Source organism: Equus przewalskii, chromosome 6, assembly GCF_037783145.1.
Source record: "Equus przewalskii isolate Varuska chromosome 6, EquPr2, whole genome shotgun sequence".
NCBI classification, from domain to species: domain Eukaryota; kingdom Metazoa; phylum Chordata; class Mammalia; order Perissodactyla; family Equidae; genus Equus; species Equus przewalskii.
Window position 1 is genome coordinate 54,222,870 of NC_091836.1, and position 9,377 is coordinate 54,232,246.

Genomic DNA, 9,377 nt, shown 5'->3' on the forward strand with positions numbered 1-9,377 from the left:
TGTCTGACAGTCTGGCCTCTAGGGATGTGATGTTGAGGGTCTTACCTGCAGTCCTTTTGACCCACTGAAGGTGAGGGAGAAAGCTTGTAGCCTTGACCAGACTTAAAGCCAAGCTACAGCTGATCATGACCCAGGTCCCTCTTCTAACATGAAAAGGAGATGTATCCTTGGCGTAAAGCCTCTGCTCAGCCACCCCCGTACACCTGTGGGCCAGGATGCACCAGGCACACCCTCACCTCCCTTCATCCTCTGCCCACACCTCCCCTCTTCTCAGGGAGCATTCTCTTCTTGCTAAAGTGGCCAATCCCAGGACCTAGATTTTTTATGACATTCCTTTATGGTCAAATACCTTACTCTGTTGCCAGATCTTGAGCTCTTCCCATTCTTGGTTGGCAAAACACAGTCAGCACACTTTTGTCACCTTTAGTCATTTCCAATTATTGTGGCACAGTCCCCTGTCAACCAACCTAGCTGTCTTGTTCTTATATGAAAGTAAATACAAATATGACTATAAATGCATTGAAGGGCACTATAGATGTTTTTTAATGTCTTGGGTGTCAGAGCAGGAGATTATGTTCATACCACATGGGGAAATATTTTAAGTTCCCTTTAAGCTGCTCTCTCTTGTTTCTTAAAGTTGCTTTTTCCATCAGCGGCTGCCCTGAATCTTTCTCTCCTATGCTTTTTTCCCCCCTTTGTCCCAGCCTTTCTTTTCCTCTCCAGAGTCTCTGTCCATGAGCTCATTCTTGAGCAGAGAAATGCAGCTCTCTACTAACCTCCTTACCCATCACCCTTATTAGCACCCACTATCCTTCTCCAACTGGAGGAAGGGAGTTCACCCCTCTTAGGAAGGAGTAGGAAAGACATGAAAAATCTGTCACTGATCTTTTTTCTATCACCAAAATATCGTGTTAGAGTGGGAAAGAGAGGAAGGAGTTGGACATATATTAAGCGCCCATTACATGCTAGAGACATACTCATTTTGCTCAAATTAGTATGTGTTAGCCATCCAGAAATATGGCAACTTACTTAAGGGCAGGATCCATTTCTTCAGGGAATGAAATCCATTTTGTTTGACCACAGAATTATGGCTCATAAGATATTTTCTAAATGTTTTAATTAGATGCCAACAATTGGAAATATGAAGATCTCACATAAGAATACCGACATCTGGTTTCTCTTGAAAAAGAAATTTGTCCACACTGGGCTGACTAGAGTCAGAGCTTAATTGGGACTGCCACTCCCACCTGCTTTACACGCGGCCTGCACTCTACAGTGTACTACGGTCCTCGCTGCCCCTTATTGTGTTCTTCATACCAAAGTGGAATCGATTGCCATCTATCATTATGCTTGTACTTTTCCTTATAGTAAATAGAAAAATTAAATATTTCAAAAATAGATAAATAAAAAATCGAGGGCACTATGTATTCTTTGTACCTACCCACTAGTTCGTTGATCTTACCAGCCTGGTCCCTGTAAGCATTTGTAGTCTTGAGCCCATTTTACTGAGTACTTCTTTTCTAGCTTCTCATGGTGCTAGTTCTGATGATGTACGGCAGGTGCCCCTCAATTCCCGATAGACTGAGATGAATGGAATAAATCCCACAGGAAGCCTCGCTGTCTGGTGTCTGCCCTACTGCACTCTCCGCCCCTCCTCCCCACTGTGGCCCAGGAGAAGCAGCCCCCTCCTCAGTCCCTGGACAAACCTCGGAGTGCCCCTTGGACCACTTAGTTCCAAATCTTCTGAAACACCGATGACCGTGAAAGCAGGGGAACTACTTTAAAAATACCTTAGCAGCACTAGGTCAGTAAACCATGGTAGAGACTTCCCAGTTGTTGGGTTGCTCTAAGCCAAGTTCAAGTTAGACGAGAACAGCTCACAGTTCTGTGGATCAGCCAGTTTAGTCCAGGGACCGATTTATAATCTTTTAAACCACTCAGGTTAGGCCCCCTTTCTCAAAGAGACTAGGCCAAATTTTGGCAGCCATTCCAAGGGGGGACAGGGAAGACATTGACAGTGCAGCAAGTGACATTATAAGACATCCGTTCCAGATTTTCCAGGACACCTAATTATACCTTTTTCCAATAAAGATAATTTGCTAATTTGATCATCAACTATGATCTAATTATTGTGTCTTTGTAAATCTTTTCATATAAATAATTTTGAGAATTAGGGGGAGAAAATTCACTGTCACACCATGTATCCAGATTTTTGGCTTTAGAAAATATGGTGGTTAAAACTATGGAGTTCCTTCCCTAAGAAAATCAATACTTGCGGAGGAAAGATAGAATCGTGAGGTCAAGGAGAAGGGATGATGTTAGGTTTGGGAAATAAGGTATTTACTCCTCAGGTATCCTTACAGAAATGTCGGTTTTGTTTCTTATTCACACCAACCTCTCTCTCCAGCCTACTTCACTTTATTTTGCCTCCCTACTGGTTTCTAATAAATGTATATTCTCTCCCTCATTAGATGAAAACAATTTGAGGATAGACTGACTACATCTTCCTTTTCCTTTTTTAGGCCCATTAGTGCCTGACATAGTCCTGAACATGCAGAAAGTACTTAAAAATGTTCCTTGAATGAAGGAAGACATTTTTCTGTGAAACCTTTCTGAAACCCCTTCCATCGCCCTGTCCCCTGTCACAGCTGTTCCTCATTCTCCCTCCTCAGCACTGAGGGAGACTGAGTGGGGTGGGGACATTGGAAAGAAGAAGCCAGAAGAAAATCTCCCTCCAGTTTTTCCCGCTTCAATTACTGCCCATTTTGTTCTCAGTCTAGAAGACCCATAAAAACAATTTATTTTGCCAAAATTGAGGACAAAGACTTTCCCCAAGGCAGTAGCTCTGGCATTTTTTTTTTTTTTTATGAAGGAAGATTTTTTTCCACTCACTGTGAAGGAAGAGAGGCATGGATGAGCATCATTGCATCATCATGGCTTGGCATGCATAGGAGGAGTGGGCTCGCCAGAATGTTCGACTGGCTGGAGAGCAGGTCCCTGAATGCAGCATGCTGCCCACCGTGCAGGACCAACCAGCTATTTTGATGGATGCCCTCAATAGCTTCACCCCACCCCTCAAACCAGTCCATTGGCACCTTATCCTTAACACTTTAAAAATGAATTTGCCACAGCCATCTTCAAACCTGCTGGTTCTCTTTCATCTCTTTCTAAGAAGATCTCCCCTATTCATCCAATTCTTTCCATTTGTTTCTACCACCCTATAGGATATGGGGCGAAAACTGCTAGGGTCCCTGATTAGTCTCCCTGCTCCTACCATTCTCCACATAGCAGCCTGGACTACTTTTTAAAAAATATAAATCGGCTAACCTCCCATCCCGGAACCTTCCAATACTTTCCCTTCACACTTAGAATAAAAACTCGCGGCCCCTTTCCAATGGCTGCAGCTTGATTCCTACCAGTGTCCCCTTCTCTCCCTTCATTCCAGCCTCACCGGCCCCTCCCCAGCATGGTGTCTGCTCTGCCGCTCCCTCTCTCTGAAAGGATCCACTCCCACTCTGCCTTCGGATGAGAGGAGGCCCCCCCACCTCCGAATGCCACCACACCGCCTTGCTTCCTTTTCCTTCTGGCACTTAGTGTTAGCTGCAATTGTCTACTTTACTTATTTCTTTACTTATTATCTGCCTCCTCCATGTGGCAAGATACAAACAGCACACAGATTTCCAAATACATTGTTTTCCATTGATCCTCTCCTTTGGTGAGAGGACTCCTAAAAACTACAGCTGCCTACATAAACTCTTTAAAGATGAACATCAGCAACTTCAGAGTAGTTCCTTTTAGTAAGCAAAAAGATTATTGCTCATTTTTTTAGGTGTCACAATGATATGGTGGTTATGTATCCAAAAAGTCTTGATCTTTTAGAGATACACATTAAAATATTTAACACCAATGAAATGATACAATGTCTGAGAATTGCTTTAAAATAAATAGGGGCAAGGGGGGATAGAAATGGATAGGAGTGTTGATGAATTGGCTGTAAGTTGATAATTATTGAAGTTGGATAATGTATGCACGGGAGTTCATTATACTAGTTTTTCTGCTTTTATATATGTTTGAGATTTTCCATATTAAAAAGTAAGAAAGAAAAACAAATCTTACAACATTTCCAGAGACCTATCTTAGATGTAAAGACTCTCATTTAGAAAGAGCTACTCTGTCTGCATTTCAGATCACACCAACTCAAGCTCATTCTTGGACTGGAGTGTGAACATCTCATCTTAGCAGCAGGCAAAGATCCACAATGCCAGGGCAGCCCCATGACCTAGTGGTTAAATTCAGCGGCCTCTGCTTCTGCGTCCCAGGTTCAGTTCCTTGGTACAGACCTACATCACTCGTCAGTGCCCATGCTGTGGCAGCAACCCACATACAAAATAGAGGAAGATTGGCACAGGTGTTAGCTCAGGGTGAATCTTCCTCAGCAAAAAAAAAAAAAAAAAAGAATAAAAAATCCATGATGCCCCTCAAGAATGCAAGCCTATGAGAACAGGGAACTTACGTGTAGCATTCTTGGATGTACTCCATGCCCCCAGACCAGTGCCTGGGAAAAAATGTGCAGTCAATGAACATTGTTAAACACATAAGTAAATTACCCATTTGGGTTAATGTCATCCTTATCTTCCAAGTCACTCAGACCACAGCTTCAGGACTGCCATTGCTGCCCCCTTCCCCACACCCTCTCTCACATCTGCAGTCCCTTCCGTCCATCCTCCATGTCAAGGCCCTTCAGCACCACTCACCTCCAGCACCCACTGCTCTCTTTACTCTGGCCCCTCCCCTCTCTGCAGCATGCTTTGAGTGCTACCCAAGGGCTATTTCTGAAGCACACTGAAAACCTACTTGAACACTTCCACAGGTTCCTCAATCTGACCCCTTATTAGTAATAAGCATATTTTATATTTTCATAATGTCTCACAGATGGCTAAGCTCTCTCACATATAGCATTTGACTTAATCCTCATGGCCCTTTGAGACAGAAGTTTCTGTTCCCATTTTGTAGATGAAGAAACTGAGATTCAAAGACCCAAAACAACTAGTAAGTGACAGAGCTTGGACAAGAATTCAGTGCTCTGCAGATTAGGCGTTAATGGTAAGGAATGGGGCTTGGTTGGGGTGGGGTGGAAAGTAGATAGAGTACATTAGATTGCTCACATCTTTTCTGGATTTTTCTGTTTTGTTTTATTATCCTGAGGTAGAAATTTTCGCTTGAGAATTCACTTCGATCCCGGGAGGGCTCGCTCTTTTAGCAGAGCTGCCAGGAGAGGGGGTGAAGTGCACTTCCCTGCATGTGGGCTGGCGAGGCCTAAAGAGACCAGGAGGGAGTGCGATCTAGCATGGCTGAGTGTGGACCTCTCCATCAGGGAATGACGTCTACAGTGGCCTTGTGGAAGGCTTGCTGTGTGCTGTGTGATGTTAGTTCTCTCACTGCCCCGTCAAAGAACCTGCAGTAAAGATAACGGGTCACAAACTGGAGGCCTGTGGGCCAGGTGTGATCTTTTGGAAATGCATAAAAAGAAATTTTGAGCCAACATTTACAAATGTCCAGAGCCTATGTGGCTTCTTTTTAAAACTTGGAAGCTCTGACATCCACGACCTGTCTTCCAGCACCACCGCCCTGGGGTGGGCTGTGTGGCGGCTGCCCTCTGAGAAAGGGCTGTGTCTCAAGCTCAACCTAACTGATTCACTTATCCATGGTGTCTGCCTGGCTCCTGCCGGCATCCGAGTTGACGCTCCAAAGCTTCATTAGCTTTAAGACATTTGGAGCAAGATTATCACCATACACACGAGGAACAAATTTTTTTCAAGGCATTTTAACCTACGTTGTTGTATGTAATATTCACAAGAACACTGTGGCCGTGTTTCCCTATTTCTACTGATTCTCCTGAAGCACAGAAAATTCAAGTGCTTAGCTCAACATCACTCAGTCAAAGGCAAAGACAAGATTTAAACCCATTCTTCTGACTTAGCCCAGTTCTCTTTCCTCTAGAGTTGGCACAGTTAGTAAACAGCTCTTGAGTCAAATGTGGTCCACAGAAGCACCTCAGAGATTTTTCAGTGAATCTATCCCAACGTGACACCTTCCACAAATTGTTTGAAGCCGGTCATGCTGATACTTTAGGAGAAAATGGTTACCAAGAAAAGAACTTCTGTGTGTGCTCTGGACTCAAATCTGTCACATCCCAAATGATGCAGAGCCTCTAAAATGATCATTGCTATCAATAAGATGTAGACATGCAGCCCTCAGATGCAAGGACTTCTCAACCTGGGGTCCAGTTTCGAGATAAAAAATAAAAACAAACCAAAAAAATTGACTAGACTATGTTCTCAAAGCAAAAGTGATTTTATTCACCTTTTCTTGCCAACGCCTGACATGGTGCTTGGCACGTAAAAGGAGCTTAAATATCAGTTGGATAATTGCAATGATAGCATGCTCATATTTAAAAACATAAAAAAGCAATAACTCTGATACCAAAACCAGACAAGGACAATACAAAGAAGGAAAATTACAGGCCAATATTGCTGATGAACATAGATGTAAAAATCCTCAACAAAATATTGGCAAAATGAATATAGCAATACGTTAAAAGGATCATACACCATGATCAAGTGGGATTTATACCAGGGACACAGGGATGGTTCAACATCTGCAAATCAATCAATGTGACAGAACACATTAACAAAATGAGAATAACAATATGATCATCTCAATAGAGGCAGAGAAAGCACTTGACAAGATCCAATATCCATTTATGATAAAAACTCTTAATAAGATGGGTAAAGAAGAAAAGTACCTCAACATAATAAAGGCCATATATGACAAACCCACAGCCAACATCATACTCAATGGGGAAAAACTGAACGCCATCCCTCTGAGAACAGGAACAAGACAAGGGGGCCACTCTTGCCACTCCTATTCAAAATAGTACTTGAGGTTTTGGTCAGAGCAGTTAGGCAAGAAAAAGAAATAAAAGGGATCCAAACTGGAAATGAAGAAGGGAAACTCTTGCTGTTTGTGGGTGACATGATCCTATACGTAGAAAACCCTAAAGAAGCCACCCGAAAACTATCAGAGATAATCAACAACTACAGCAAAGCTGCAGGGTACAAAATCAACTTACGAAAATCAGTTGCATCTCTATACACTAATAAAGAGCTAACAGAAAGAGAAGTCAAGACTACAATTCCATTTACAACCACAACAAAAAGAATAAAGCATCTAGGGATAAATTTAACCAAGGAGGTGAAAGACCTATACACTGAAAACTATAAGACATTATTGAAAGAAATTGAAGATGACATAAAGAAATGGAAAGATATTCCATGCTCATGGATTGGAAGAATAAACATAGTTAAAATGTCCATATTACCTAAAGCAATCTACAGACTCAGTGCAATCCTAATCAAAATCCCAATGACATTCTTCATGAAAATACAACAAAGAATCCAAAAATCTATATGGAACAACAAAAGACCCCAAACAGCAAAAGCAATCTTGAGAAAAAAGAAGAAATCTGGAGGCATCACAATGCCTGACTTCAAAATATACTACAAAGCTACAGTAATCAAAACAGTGTGGTACTGGCACAAAAACAAACACACAGGTCAATGGAACAGAATTGAAAGCCCAGAAATAAAACCACACATCTATGGACAGCTAATCTTTGACAAAGGAGCCAAGAACATACAATGGAGAAAGGAAAGTCTCTTCAATAAACGGTATTGGGAAAACTGGACAGCCACATGTAAAAGAATGAAGGTAGACCATTATCTTACACTAAACACAAAAATTAACTCAAAATGGATGAAAGACTTGAATGTAAGACCTGAAACCATAAAACTCCTAGAAGAAAATATAGGCAGTACTCTCTCTTTTTTTTTTTGAGGAAGATGAGCCCTGAGCTAACATCCACCGCCAATCCTCCTCTTTTTTGCTGAGGAAGATTGGCCCTAAGCTAACCTCTGTGCCCATCCTCTTCTATTTTATATGTGATATGCCTGCCACAGCATGGCCTGACAAGCAGTATGTAGGTCTGTTCCTATGATCCAAACCAGTGAACCCCGGGCTGCTGGTTCACCAAAGCAGAAATGTGAGAACTTAACCGCTATGCCACTAGGTTGGCCCCCTAGGCAGTGCACTCTTAGCCGCATCTTTTCAAATACCGTGTCTACTCAGGCAAGGGAAACAAAAGAAAAAATAAACAAATGGGACTGCATCAGACTAAAGAGCTTCTGCAAGGCAAAGTAAACCGTGAACAAAATGAAACGACAATCCACAAACTAGGAGAAAATATTTGCAAATCATGTATCTGACAAGGGGTTAATTTCCAAAATATATAAATAACTTCTACAGCCCAACAAAAAACCCTCAAAAAATCCCACCAGAAAATGGGCAGAGGATATGAACAGACATATACAGATGGCCAATAGGCACATGAAAAGATGTTCAACATCACTAATTATTAGGGAAACACAAATCAAAACTACAATAAAACTACTATCACCTTACACCTGTCAGAATGGCTATAACTACCAAGACAAAAAATAACAAATGTTGGAGAGGGTGTGGAGAAAAGGGAACCCTCATACACTGCTACTGGGAATGCAAACTGGTGCAACCACTATGGAAAACAGTATGGAGATTTCTCAAAAAATCAAAAATAGAAATACCATATGACCCAGCCATCCCACTACTGGGTATTTATCCAAAGAACTTGAAATCAACAATTCAAAGAGATTTAAGCACCCTTATATGTTCATTGCAGCACTATTCACAATAGCAAAGACATGGAAGCAACCCAAGTTACCATCAACTGATGAATGGATAAAGAAGATGTGGTGTATATATATATATATACACACACACACACATACACACACACACACACACACACACACACACAGGAATACTACTTAGCCATAAAAAAAGACAAAATTGTCCCATTTGCAACAACATGGATGGACCTTAAGGGTATTATGTTAAGTGAAATAAGCCTAACATAGAAAGATGAATACCACGTGATTTCACTCATATGTGGAAGATAAACAAATACATGGATAAAGAGAACAGATTAGTGGTTACCAGAGGAGAAGAGGGTTGGGGGGGTTGGTGAAAGGGGTAAAGGAGCACAGACATATAGTGATGGATAAAAATTAGACTACTGGTGGTGAGCACAATGCAGTCTATACAGAAACTGATAAATAATATTGTATACCTGAAATTACACAATGTTATAAACCATTATGACCTCAATAAAATAATTTTTAAAACAAGAAAGAAAGAAATTTAACATCAGAAAGTAGGACTTTCTCAATCTTAGAATAAAGGAGAATCTATTTTAAAAAAGAGGAGTGGGACTGACCCAG